This window comes from Rhineura floridana, chromosome 16, assembly GCF_030035675.1.
Source record: "Rhineura floridana isolate rRhiFlo1 chromosome 16, rRhiFlo1.hap2, whole genome shotgun sequence".
Classification (NCBI taxonomy): domain Eukaryota; kingdom Metazoa; phylum Chordata; class Lepidosauria; order Squamata; family Rhineuridae; genus Rhineura; species Rhineura floridana.
In genome coordinates this window covers 29,924,906-29,939,252 of record NC_084495.1, presented here as the reverse complement: position 1 = coordinate 29,939,252, position 14,347 = coordinate 29,924,906, and the positions used below count along the sequence as shown (strand labels likewise).

Sequence of the window (14,347 nt, the reverse complement as noted above, 5' to 3'; positions counted from 1 at the left end):
ATAGCTTTGTAAGTTCTTAACTTCTCCTCTGTCGCTGTTATACAACATACAGTCAGCAACACCTCCTTGGTCTAATTCAGCAAAGTAATTGTTACACTGTTATGGTTCTGTAAAGTCTTTTTAGTTGGCTGAGCAAGGAGAAGGGCAGTGAGGAGCAGCAGTCTTTCTCTGAAGAATCCGTACTCCATTGCTGGGTGTATCTAGGTTAACAGAGCACAGATTGTATGTGTGTGTTTAAACTAAATAAATGTCTTACTGGGGCAGGGGAATTGCTTTCTATCTTTCAGTCCCAGAAGAGAAGAGTCAAAATAGTCATCTCTTTATTCCTCTTTAAGTAACAGGGTGTGTGTGTGTATGCTTTACCTTGGTTAGCTAAATGTCAGTTTGAGTTTGCAACATTCTGCCAACAGCAGGAGGCAGATTTTAACACTGCACATATAGACTCCTTAATTACTGCTTTTTTGGTGCTTAAACCAGCCATAAGGAATACGGAAGCCCTGCCTGCTGTTGAAATGTCATCTATAAAAATGTGGCATAATTGAATCAGTAACACTTTACTGGAAAGGTTAAACTCACATTTTTTTTCCTTTTAATGTCCTTGTGCATTCACATGTCAGTTGCAATCTGTTTCTTTCTGCCTATAGTTGAACTTGTATGGCACACCCAGATTTTATAGATGTGTGTAACTAGAATGGTGCAGAGAGCTTCTCCCCCCAGTATAATGATATGCTTTTTGTAAAAGAATTTGGGGCAAGCCCTATATGTGCTCTGTCGTATAAGGTAGTACTCAGCTTTAGTTGTGTGGTGTTTGCGCCAATATTGCTGGCTCTGCAGCAGCCAAAAGACCAGAAAAGCTCGATGTGTTTTGAAAGCAAGTCATAAAAAGGGTTTGTGTGATGGAGCCATCAGAAGTAGCCCTCCACAGAAGTAGCTTTGTTTAAATTATACCTAAAATTCTGTGGATAGGAAAGAGGTATCTTTGAAAAAAACGTAGTGCTTCATTCAGAAAGTAAGCTAAGTTTAGAGGTCTCCTCCTACCTATTATTAAGATATGGACACTTTCCCAAAGATTCATGCCCTGTCCACTTTGTTCATTAGGCTAGGAAGGGTGAATATCTTCTTGCCCTGTGCTGCTCTGAAAATGATGGAGCACATTATTTTGATAGATGGTGTGAATGAGATTGGATGGTGAACATTCCTACTATTTATCACACATACAGTGCTGCCAATTTCCAAGATACATCACAGTGTTCTATTATATATATGTGCCCTCACAGTAGCTCTCCAATCTGGTGATGTCATTTCCATTTTACAGATAGGGGGGATGACGACTGAGGCTGAGGGCTAGTGACCTATAAAGCTGAACCAAATTTTTGTTGGGTTTGCATTTTGCCGTGAAATGTTGCTTTTCAGACAGCATGAGTATGGAAGAGTTCTACACAAGGGGGAACAAAAATCACTGTTTGCTGTGAAAATAGAAATCCCCCCTCTCTTATTTTATTTATTTATGTATCATTACATTTTTATCCAGCCCTTCCTCCCAAAAGGATCCCAGGGCAGCAAAGAATGCCACTTAGCGTAGCCTATTGGTGTGGTCTGGCTGTTCTAAATTAGCTTCTACAACCACTTTAAAGGGAGGCAATCCCTAGTAATACGTGGCGCTCCACCCACTCCTGCCTTTGCAAGAGCGCAATGATTTTCAAGGGTAGCCATCGTGATGCTCCCCTCCCAGATATTGCTGGACTGCAACTCCCATCATCCTTGACTGTTGGACATGCTGGCTGGGGCTGATGGGAGGGCAACACATTGGGTACCCGTGAATAGGCTCAGCATATTGCTGCAGTTTCTGTAGCAGTGTCTGTAACAGTTCCTCCTTTTGATGTTTACAGAAGGAAGGCACTAGATTCTCTTGTGCTTGTGATGATATTGTCAATGGTGTAACACAGTACTGAATCAGAAGAGGTCCAGTTTTAAATCTGATGAATTTAGGACACCCAGAGGATGCCCTCCAAATCTTGATTTAAAGAGTCCCTTTCCAAAGTGGATGTGGGCGGGTCTGCCTGTCTTTAATTGCAACATGTAGCAACATCCTACAGGTGTGTTAACAGCTGCCAAATTAGCTTTGCATTGCGTGTATTGAATATTTGATTCATCTGCAATTTTACATACAGAGAGGATAACACACTCTGATTTATGTGCACATAACTTATTAATTCCTCTGAAACTGTCCCCCTAAAAGTTAATTTCTATATGGAAATGCTTCTCTGAAATAATTTGGTAACCTCTATCAAGCAGCCACTAAGTAAGCATGTGACTTTAGGGCAAAATGCAAGAAATGTGTGTTGCAGATGGGTGCTTACATTGTAATCTTTTCCTCCATTTTTTTAATGACCTGTTTACTTTTAACTAGTTTATCAGCTTCAGTATCTCAAAACAGTTATCTACACTGACATACTTAGCTTGTTAGTTTGGCAGTATTAATTAAGGATAACACTGGGCACAATCCAGCCATACTTAAATCTATTTAGTATACTGTGCCCTTCTCCTGTAATCAGAGTGACTCCCAACAGACAAAGCAATATTACATATTGCAATAAAATCACAGAAACAAAAAACGAAAGGAGTCAGATAACATAGACTCTTATTAATTTGCTGAATTTGTATTAATCAATCAGTCAACCAGATGTATTGAATAAGTTTGCAGACCATATCAAATACAATAAAACAAACACATTTTTAAAGAAACAATTGGTGAATGCATGAATGCTAAATTTGTATGCTGCTTTATATCCAGAAGTTACTTCAAAGTGATTTACAACATAATTTTGTTTATTTATTTAATTTATGAATCACTTCCCATGAAACATCCTGAATACAATAAAATCAAAACAGGAAGATTATAACAATCACAACAAAAGACAAAATAAACAAGAATTAAAAAATAGTACCCCCTTCTCATTGGGAGAACCAAAAACTTTCTTAAACTAAAATGTCTTTTCCTCCTTTCTGAAAGCAAGCAAGGATGAGCAGTGAGAAGTCTTCTAGGAAGGGAACTCCAGAGAATCGGAGTCACAACAGTTAAGACCCTGCCTTCTTATTTGATTAGCTTTAATCAGTAGATTAATCAGATTAGCTTTAATCAGTAGAATTTCAAGTGTTTAATTTTGGCTGCCTTGTGCCCAGTTTCTTTTTTGAGTAAGGAGTACAGATAATCTTTTTATCATTTGAGGAAGTACCTTGAAACTCTTTGCCGGGCAGAGCAATCCAATGGCCCTGCTATACCAGCAGCCTTCTTATGACAGCATAACATTAGTATAGCTTAGTTTGGATCCTAAAGCTCTCCAGCCAGTGCAGGTAGGGCCCCGCTCATACAGCGGGTTACGTTCCGGACCCCCGCTGTAAAGCGAAAACTGCTGTAAAGCGGATCCCATTGACTTACATTGACCAAAATGGCCCCCGGCAGCAAAAAAACGCCGTAAAAGCAGAACAAGCGCTGTAAAGCGGGGCCTTTCTACAATTCACAACCGCTGTATTAGTGGAACACTGTAAAGCAAAGTGCTGTAAAGCGGGGCCCTACTGTACTAATCAAGAGATTAGCTACCGGGTAGCTGCCGGTTAGCTACTGGGCTAAGTTCAAAGTGCTGGTTTTGGTGTATAAAGCCATATACAGATCAGGACACTTGAAAGATTGTCTTACCCCTTATATACCCAGCAGATTACTCACTCTGAAGCAGGGGGCTCCTGCAGATACCAGCTTATCAGGTGATCTGTTCTGCACAATATAGGAATTGGGCCTTTAGTGTTGTGGCATCTACCCTTTGGAATTCCTTCCCCTTAAATATTAGACAGGCACATCTCTTTTGTCTTTTGGCACATACTGAAGACCATCCTCTTTCAATAAATCTTTTGATACTTTATCCCAGTCTACATCTGTATTGTAATTTTTAAAATATTTTTTAAAGATGTTTTTAGTGTTTTTTCAGTGTTGTTTGCTGCCCCAGGCTCCCTTTGGCATGAAGGACAGGATATAAATTTAATCATAACAATAATAACAACAATATTAGATATACATAGATTGATTTAATGTGTTAGTACTGAAAACGTTTTCAGTCTGTGGTAACTTTTATTAAAATCTGAATTAAAAAAATGCAACACCACATATTTTTTTTAATGAGCAGTTAAGGAATTAAGTATATATTTACACAACACTTTTAAGCAACATTGTTCCAATGCTTTTAGTTAAGGATTTTCAGTTTACTAGAAATAAAACATAGTTCATCTTTTGGACACAATTGCCTTTTATTTTACTGTTGTCTCTCCAAATATAAATATTTCTGTAAATGGTACTAGATATATAGTAATGGTTATTATTATTATTACAGCAACTACTACTACAGCATAGGTAGGTACAGTTACACAACTGCAAGTTTGAAACATTTTATGAAACTTTTCTGATGTATTTTGAATCAATTCTGTTTTAAATTCCAGCTTAAAACAAGACGATGAACACTTAGCACTCAGTGTAGCCCTAAACTGTTTAACCCAGTTAAAAAGATTTTGACATTATTTGTACCATCTAGGTTAGTCCTTTTTACAGCTCAACATTCCACTGCATCAGAATAAAAAGACTGTGCATGTTTTAGTAAGCATTTTTGCACATAAAGCCATTGATTTCATTTTTTTCGTCTTGTCCTTCTTGCCAAGTAAATGTTAATTCCAGCTTTCTAATCTATTCTGGCTATTTTGCTCTGGCACTCAGACAGTGTCAAGTAATTTGAACACTTGAAATGGGCACTAATATAAATGTTAATTATTATTGTTATTATAGTGCAGCCTTAATTATTAAGGCTGCAGTCCTAACCCCATGATGTTGATGGCTTCAAGGAGCATCCCTTTGCCATAAAAAAGGGCTGGGGGGCATCTGTGCTCCTCCAGATGTTGTGCGATTAGAACTCTCATCATACCCAATCATTGGCCATGCAGGAACAGGAACATCTGGAGATTCACTGGTTCCCCATCCCTGCCTTGGAGGCTACTCCTAAAGCAGCCTTCTCCAATCTACTGCCCTCCAGATGTTTGGGGCTATTTATTTATTTCATTATTTTTTTATTATTTGATTTATATCCTGCCCTTCCTCCCAGCAGGAGCACAGGGTGGCACCTACAACCCGCATCATCCCTGACCAATGGCCATGCTGGCTGAGACTGATGGGAGTTGTTGTGCAAAACATCTGGGAGAACACCAGGTTAGGGAAGGCTGTCCTAGGTATATGTAAGGCATACACCAGAGAGACAGTGTGGTATAGTGGTTAAAGTGTTAAACTTGAAGCAACCTTTATTTAAACCTCCTGTACAACCACAACACTTACGAGTGACCTTGGGACAGTTACACTCAGCCTACCCTACCTCACAGGGAAGTTGTGAAGGGAAAATGGATGAGTGTGGGAGAAACATGTACACTTCTATGAGCTCTGTGGATGAACAGGGTCTCCCTACTTTCTGTTTTGTGCAGAAGTACCTCTGTGAACGTGAAAAATCTTAGATATACTTGAACGGATGATTTAGGAAAGCCATTTGCAGAAAAAGGGAGCTGGGAGAGATTTGAAGTTGGATAAGGCATTGGCATGACACGGGTAGAGAAGGAAAGCCTGTTCCACAAATATGAAGCAACCTGGTTGATCAAGGTGATGGACCAACTTTCCTATAAGGAAAGGTTTCAACATTTGGGGCTTTTAGGGCTTTTTAGTTTAGAGGAAAGGAGAATAAGAGGAGACGTGATAGACATGTATAAGGGTAGAAACACACTCACTCTTTTGCCAGTTCCAGTGCATCTCCACCTCTCTCTTCTGAAAACTGGGGCACATGATGCTAGTCAAACCCTGCTCCTTTTTATTGCAAAACCTGGTGGGAGCAGCTTGAGCGCTTTTTTTTTTTTTTAAATCAGTTTCACAGAGATTCCACAGCTGATCTGCAGATCAACCAATTCCCCCTCCAGGTGTGGCTAATGGAAACACTTTGCTCTGAAGACTATTGTGTTGACAGCCTAAGATTATGCAGATGATACAAAATTGGGGGGCATAACCAATACTGTGGAAGACAGAAAGAAAATTCAAAGGGACCTTGATAGGCTGGAGCATTGGGCTGAAAACAACAGAATGAAATTCAACAGGGATAAATGCAAAGTTCTACACTTAGGATGGGGGATACTTGGTTCAGCAATACGACATGTGAGAAGGATCTTGGAATTGTCGTTGATCAGCCAACAGTGTGATGTGGCTGCAAAAAAGGCAAATGCTATATTAGGCTGCATTGACAGAAGTATAGTTTCCAGATTGTATGAACTATTAGTTCCTCTCTATTCAGCACTGGTTAGGCCTCATCTTGAGTACTGCATCCAGTTCTGGTCTCCGCACTTCAAGAAGGATGCAGACAAACTGGAATGGGTTCAGAGGAGGGCAACAAGGATGATCAGGGGACTGGAAACAAAGCCCTACGAGGAGAGACTGAAAGAATTGGGCATGTTTAGCCTTGATAAGAGAAGACTGAGGGGAGATATGATAGCACTCTTCAAGTACATGAAAGGTTGTCAAATAGAGGAGGGCCGGGATCTCTTCTCAATCGTCCCAGAGTGCAGGACACGGAATAATGGCCTCAAGTTGCAGGAAGCCAGATTTCAACTGGACATCAGGAAAAACCTCCTAACTGTTACCTAGAGAGGTAGTGGGCTCTCTGACACTGGAGGCATTCAAGAGGCAGCTGGACAGCCATCTGTCGGGAATGCTTTGATTTGGATTCCTGCATTGAGCAGGGGGTTGGGTTTGATGGCCTTATAGGCCCCTTCCAACTCTACTATTCTATTATTCTGTGCATGGTGTGGAGAAAGTGGATACAGAAAAGTTTGTTTGCCTCTCTTATAACACTAGAATTCAGGGCCATCCAATGGAGCTGAATGTTGGAAGATTCAGGACAGACAAAAGAAAGTACTTCTGCGCACAGCACATAGTTAAATTATGGAATTTGCTCTCACAAGATGTAGTCATGGCCACCAAAGAGTATTAGACAAATTGATGTAGGATAATTCTATCAGCGAAGCTACTAGCCATGATAGCAATGGTCTGACTCTGTGGTCGGAGGCAATATGCTTCTGAATACCAGTTGCTGGGATCGCCAATGGGGAGAGTGCTATGGCACTGAGGCCCTGCTTGTGGGTTTCTTATAGGCATCTAGTTGGCCCCAGTGAGAACAGGGTGCTGGACCAGACAGGCCATCAGCCTGACCCAGCAGGCTCTTCTTATGGTCTTAAGCTAGTCACACGTTGGGAGGGGCAGTTCGACAAGATACTTCAGCTGTGATTCTTGCTGGATCAACACATATCCCCCTTCTTCCTGTGTCGTGCCTTTTATGACCACCCATGAGAAGCTAACATGGCTTTTTCTGTAGCTTATGGCAATTTTTCTCAAGGCCTATTTATTCCTTCCTTCGCCTGGAGATGATTTTCACTGGTGTAAACTCTAGTTATTTTCACATATATCCAAAATAGTAACATCTTCATTTTGTTTTGCTTTTGTTTTTTCCTCATTTTCTGCACAATCTGTTCAGTGGGTCAGAGAGATTTGTTACTTTCTCATTAGGGGCATGCTATTCCCAATTTTTTCTGCAGTGATGAAGATTGACAGCTGATTTTAGTTATACCTAGCCACTCAGCTAAATCATTTAGACTCCAGATGTGTTTGTGTTTCCCCATCTTCTGCCTTTTAGGCAGAAGAAGAAAAATCTCTGCTCTTAATAATATTAATGTATTTCTGCTGCTTTCATGTGTGGGTGTTCTCGGTATGAGTTGAGAATGCAACAAAATTGGCTAATTAAGCAATTGCATGAGAGAAATGAAGTGGATTATAGATGGATAATGTAACGATTTAGGGGCAGCAAAAAGAAAAAAAGGCCTGGAGAATTAAAAACATTAAAGCTTTGATGTAATGTGAAGGTTCTGATAGATGATTAATAGTATAAAGTGCTGTAGCAAGCAAGCAGAGATAAGAAGTATTAAAAATGATATGACCCTTGCAGCACTGTCATGTGCTTGTTGAATGTTCAGTGTGACTTACTTGTAGGTAAGCATGCATTACAGTGCAATCCTATGCATTGTGCTGCTCCTAATAGATGCAGAATTCCATCCTGCCCAAAGGATCCTGTCTTCTGCTAAGGGTATCTTAGGGCTCATCCAAACGGAGCGGGATAATCCATGTTTTCCATATCCAGTTCGTCATCTGACAGTCCTGTTTGTTCGCTCTTTCCCAATTAAAAAACCCGCTTTTTTTGCACCCACACATGCAGCGAGAGGACCCGTACTTCTTCTCGCTTTTTCCCAGCTCCGCCCATAACACTCCCCCCTATCAGCCAATTGGTCCGCAAAAATATGACATATGCTCCTCTCCCCCTTTGCAACAAAGCACAACAAGATGCATGCGCTTGAATGTATGAGCGTGAAAGTTTGAATTTCCTGATGGTTTGGTAGTAGTGGCTGTAATGGAGTTCCTTGTCGCTCACCACTCTGGAGCAGCGCTGGCCAGGTGTGTGTCTCCATGTGCCCCTGACCATCCAGGGGGATTGTGGGCAGTGCAAGGGATCAGCACTTGTAATGGCCGGGCTAATCCCCCCCCCCGTAACCCTTGAGCTCCTTCACTGCAGGATTCAGCCCCGGACTGTTATGCGGCTCGGCAGCAGGAATGCTGCCCCTGAGGGAAGCAAACAGCCCCCCCCACAGGTGGCCACTCTTGGCTCGGGCAGGGAATGCGGGCAAACAGCCCTGCGTGCTGCTGTGTCAATCTGCGCTGAAGCGACCAGCACAGGCTTTGTGGTGTTCCCTCTGATAAAAGAAACATGCAAACCACTTATATGCCTATAATTCCTGTATTTTTGTTTGTTTGTATTTGCGATATTTCGCAAAACCGACTGTATGCTTTTCTACCTTTATGCATATTAATGTTTCTGGAGATACACATGATTGCAATTCCACTTATTTCTCCAGAACAGCAAGTAACAATGTGTCATGTCTAGGAAGGTAGACCACCAGTCTCTATGGTTGCGGGTGGCTGAGACTCTCTAGCAAACCACTTATATGCCAATAATTCCTGTGGGTTTTTTGCTTGTATTTGCAATATTTGGCAAAAGCTACTGTATGCTTTTCAACTCAGCTGGGCTGCCGAGAACCTGCAGCCTGTGGTTGAAATTGACAAGACTCAAAGAGAGTGGCCTTGCAGGCAGAAAAGGGAAATTGACTAAGGGTGCCTGAGTTGTCTGTAATCCAAGAGGAAAGCCTCTATTTCTCTTCTCCCTCCCTCTCCCTCTACTCTGGATGCCTGGAAGCAAAGACCAATACCTTCAAGAAGGGCATTTGATGCGGGGGGTGGGGGGTGAGGGGTGGGAGGTGGAGGTTAGGCAAAGATAAATATTTTCTCCCTTGAAAAAGTTTACAAACAACCACAATTGCAGATCTCACCTTCAGCGGCTGCCCAATTTGCAGGCTGGCTAAAAATTAACTGTTGTAGCTGCTTCTGCGCAAATGCGCTTTTTTGCATCTGCGCAGTAGAAGTTGCAGGGGGGGCCCCCAACACCACACCATTGCTCTGATAGGTTCATTTTTCCCAGGCTTTCCCCGGACATTCGCGCACATGCGCAACAGTGGAAATACGTGATTGGCTGAGAATGAGGGAAGGGATATGGGGAACCGCCCAAGAACCGCCCATCAAACGCCCACAGCTGTAAAGTCCGCGGTATTGCATCTGAGCGCCTGAAGGTACAGCGGATGATTCCCGGGTTAAAAAAGCAAATCACATGATTTGTGGTATTGCAGGAGCGGATTTAACTGTGCAAAAGTGCGCGGCGTCATATGGACGACCGAAAAATAATGAAAACGCAAAGCGATCATGTCACACATTTTACTGTCGTCTGGATGAGCCCTTACTCTTTCCCTTAGCTATCAGGAGATCAGTTGCTCAAGCCTCATTCTTTCACTCTTTTTGTTAACTTGACCATAGGCTATCAGCACACACTCAAATGTTAGACTTGTGACACTGGATGACTGGGTGTGTGCTGATCTTGGAGTTTTGTTCGAGATTCAGGTCACGCTTACAGGGGCCTGGCTGGGTGCTATTCCTTGTAGTTCTGGGGAAATGAGACATTTCAGACTTTGGACTCCTTCAGATGACCTGTTTATTCAGCATTCATCCTGTTATGCTTACACGCAGAGCTTGGAAAAATTACTTTTTTGAACTACAACTCCCATCAGCCCAATGCAGTGGCCATGCTGGCTGGGGCTGATGGGAGTTGTAGTTTAAAAAAGTAACTTTTCCAAGCTCTTAGACTATGCTTGGTCCTTACTGAAGATTCATTCTGAATTGTATATTGGGTGGTTATATGAAAATGAGCATTTATCCTGCATTCATCCTGCTTCACTTGCATGCTGTTTATATATCTTCATGTTAGTCATTTGTTCATCCTACACTGTCCTGTGTGTTTCCCTGTAATTTTTGCCCAACTGCAAAAAATCCAGCTAAGCTAAAGCATTTAATCCTCTTTAAAAGTTCTGGTATGTGCTTGAATCCCTTCCGCAAAATACTGACTGTCTGGAGGCACCCTTTGAAGTGCATCTTTGGCCAGTTTTGTTTTGCAGTGTTGAAATATCCAGCTTTGCGATGCTAGTGCCGCCTGTTGCTTCTTTCCTAGCAGCTGGGTGTTCTTTTCTAAGCAAAACATTCATTTCTCACTCATACCACGTACAACTGATTCATATTACATTAAGATTGGCAATAAAGACTGGTATTTACTTTGAGGAAACTAAAAGTGTAATATTGTAGAAATGTAGATTTTTTTAATTTAGAAGTTTAACTAGAGGCACTGAAGGCTTCTTATAATGGAGAGCAGACCTGTGTACATAACATTTCTTGTCATAGAAAGAACATTAATTTATTATGTACATAATAAAAGTACACCTAACTTATTAAAAAGTCTAGCCCTCCCCCTTTTGAGAACATATAAAAGAGACTGCTGAAAAGATTTATTTCTCTTCCCTTTGTTGTTGTTATGTGCCTTCAAGTCGATTATGACTTATGGTGATCCTATGAATCAGCAACCTCCAACAGCAATTGTTATAAACCACCATGTTCAGATCTTGTAAGTTCAGGTCTGGCTTCCTTTATGGAATCAATCCATCTCTTGTTTGATCTTCCTCTTTTTCTACTCCCTTCTGTTTTTCCCAGCATTATTGTATGTTCTAGTGAATCATGTCTCTCGTTATGTTTCCAGAGTATGATAACCTCAGTTTCATCATTTTAGCTTCTAATGATAGTTCTGGTTTAATTTGTTCTAACACCCAATTATTTGTCTTTTTCACAGTCCATGGTATGTACAAAGCTCTCCTCCAACATCACATTTCAAATGAGTTGATTTTTCTCTTATGCGCTTTTTTCACTGTCCAACTTTCACATCCATACATAGAGATCGGGAATATCATGGTCTGAATGACCCTGCCTTTAATGTTCAGTGATACATCTTTGCATTTGAGGACCTTTTCTAGTTCTCTCATAGCTGCCCTCCCCAGTCCTAGCATTCTTCTGATTTCTTGACTATTGTCTCCATTTTGGTTAATGACTGTGCCGAGGTATTGATAATCCTTGACAAGTTCAATGTCCTCATTGTCAGCTTTGAAGTTACATAAATCTTCCGTTGTCATTACTTTAGTCTTCTTTACGTTCAGCTGTAGTCCTATTTTGTGCTTTCCTCTTTAACTTTCATCAGCATTCATTTCAAATCATTACTGGTTTCTGCTAGTAGTAGTAGTTCCCTTTCCGATTGGGAACCAATTGGTTTCTCCATATTCTGTCCTTACAGTTGCCTTTTGTCCAGAGTATAGGTTGCACATCAGGACAATCAGATGCTGTGGCACCCCCATTTCTTTTAAAGCATTCCATAGTTTTTCATGATCTACACAATCAAAGGCTTTGTTGTAATCTATAAAGCACAGGGTGATTTTCTTCTGAAATGCCTTGGTCTGTTCCATTATTCAAAGTATGTTTGCGATATGTTCTCTGGTACCTCTTCCTTTTCAAAATCCAGCTTGGACATCTGACATTTCTCACTCCATATATGGTAAGAGCCTTTGCTGTAGAATCTTGAGCATTACTTTACTTGCATGGGATATTAAGGCAATAGTTCGATTATTACTGCATTCGCTGGGATCCCCTTTCTTTGGAATTGGGATGTATATTGAACACTTCCAGTCTGTGGGCCATTGTTTAGTTTTCCATATTTGTTGACAACTTTTTGTCAAAATCTGGACAGATTCAGTCTCAGTAACTTGTAGCAACACTATTGCTATGCCATCTATTCCTGGTGATTTTTTTCTTCCAAGTATTTTAAGAGCAGCTTTCACTTACATTCTAAAATTTCTGGTTCTTCATCATACGGTTCCTCCATGAATGAATCTGTCGTCCTTGAATCTCTTTTATATAATTCTTCAGTGTATTGCTTCCATCTTCCTTTTATTTCATCTCGGTCAGTCAGTGTGTTCCCCTGTTGATTATTTAACATCACTACTCTTGGTTTGAATTTCCCTTTAATTTCTCTAATCTTTTGGAATAGGGCTCTTGTTCTACCTTTTTGTTGTCCTTTTCTATTTCTATGCAATAACTATTGTAGTAGTTCTCTTTGTCCCTACTTACTAGTCGCTGTATTATTGCATTTAGGGTTCTGACCGTGTTTCTATCTTTCTGCTTTTGCTTTCCTTCTCTCTTTAACCATTTTAAGAGTTTCTTCAGTCATCCATTGAGGTCTTTCTCTCTTTTTAACTAGAGGTATTGTGTTTTTGCATTCTTTTCTGATAATGTCTCTGACTTCAATCCATAGTTCTTCTGGTTCTCTATCAACTAAGTTTAAAGCCTCAAATCTCTTCCTTATTTGATTTTTATATTATTCTGGGATGTTCTTTAAATTGTGTTTTGGCATTATGATTGCTTTGTTCTTCTTCTTTAGCTTTACTCTGATTTTCGATATTACGAGTTCATGATCTGTACTGCAGTCTGCCCCTGGTCTTGTTTTCGCAGAAAGTATGGAACTTCTCCATCTTCTGCTACCAATTATATAATAAATTTGATTCCTATATTGACCATTTGGTGATGTCAACATGTACAGTAATCTTTTTAGTTGCTCAAACAATGTGTTTGCAAGAAACAATTTATTGTCTTCACAGAATTCAATAAGTCTTTCTCCTGCTTCATTTCTATCACCTAAGCCCCATTCCCCACAATTTCTAGTTCTTCTGTGTTCCCTACTTTTGCATTCCTGTGCCCCATGATTATCAGGGGTCTCATCTTCCAGCACTATTTCGTGTTGCATTTTGGATACTCTGTTCATAGGGTTGTCATGGTTAGAGATATTCAGAGGTGGTTTACCATTGCCTTCCTCTGAGTTTGGATGCATCTTAGTCTGGTGTCTCAGCTTTGACCATTCCACCTTGGGTGACCCTACTTGGGTGACCCTACTGACGGCATTGCTCTCAGCTTCTCTGACTATTTTGAAGCCTCTTTCCAATGCCACTGTGTCTAGCTGTGTAGATATACCTTCAAAATTTAGGCAATTTTTAAAGACACAGATTTTGGGGTGTATGTGGTCATGCTGGTAGGGCTGATGGGACTTAAAGGGCTTTGTAAAACTCAATTTGCTTTTTCTTCTAGGATTCATTTCTTCCTCATCTTCATTTTCATGGTGTTAATAAGACGTAATTACCATACCCTGCCATCCAGGACTGATGAATCTATGGGATAGAACAGGTAATTTCTAATCTGATTATTTCTTTTTTGTGACTTGGGCAACCTCCCAAATCTGGTACCCTTCATTTTTTTTCTTTATTTGTATGAGCATCTTTGCTAGTAAAAATGGATGGCATTGCTTGCCTCTCTTCTGCTCTTCCTTTGCTTATCTTCCCGTTTTACTTTTGTTGAGCCAGGAGGAAGAAGATTTAGGACTGTATTTGCATGTAGTCCTTCAGCCCTGGGTCTATCCTAGTATCCAAGGCTCAAAGTATGAGGGGGCCCTGAGCAGAATGCCCTCAGGTGGCCCCACTCCTCTGCTTACCTGAAAGTGTGAGAGGCACCAACAGCAGTGTTGCAAGAAGCACTGGGTGGCAAGGTATTGTTACCATTTACATTTCCTATAAATGCCCCAGAAGAACATTACATCATGGAATTGTGGGATATTAAACTAGAGGCTAGACCCAGCTGTCTGGTGCTTTTTAGAGTGGTAGCCCAGGGAAAATAAATAAATAAAGTGTCAGCGAAGGGTCTTGTCAGTGC

At 40.9% G+C, this 14,347-nt stretch overlaps 1 protein-coding gene across 14 annotated transcripts in view; it reads left to right on the top strand.

Moving 5' to 3' along the window:
* PASD1 (PAS domain containing repressor 1) overlaps positions 1–14,347 on the top strand; it is a 143,966-nt gene that overhangs the window by 64,882 nt on the left and 64,737 nt on the right. For 6 of the 14 annotated variants that reach the window (XM_061598974.1, XM_061598967.1, XM_061598973.1 and 3 more), the window contains one exon: positions 13,730–13,825. The exons of 3 other annotated variants lie outside the window; for them this stretch is intronic. The gene's annotated coding sequence lies outside the window, so the exon portion shown is untranslated. Of the gene's footprint in view, positions 1–9,647; positions 9,796–13,729; positions 13,826–14,162; positions 14,184–14,347 lie in introns of those variants that run through there. 5 more of the 14 variants (XM_061598971.1, XM_061598964.1, XM_061598965.1 and 2 more) reach the window with 2 other exon arrangements.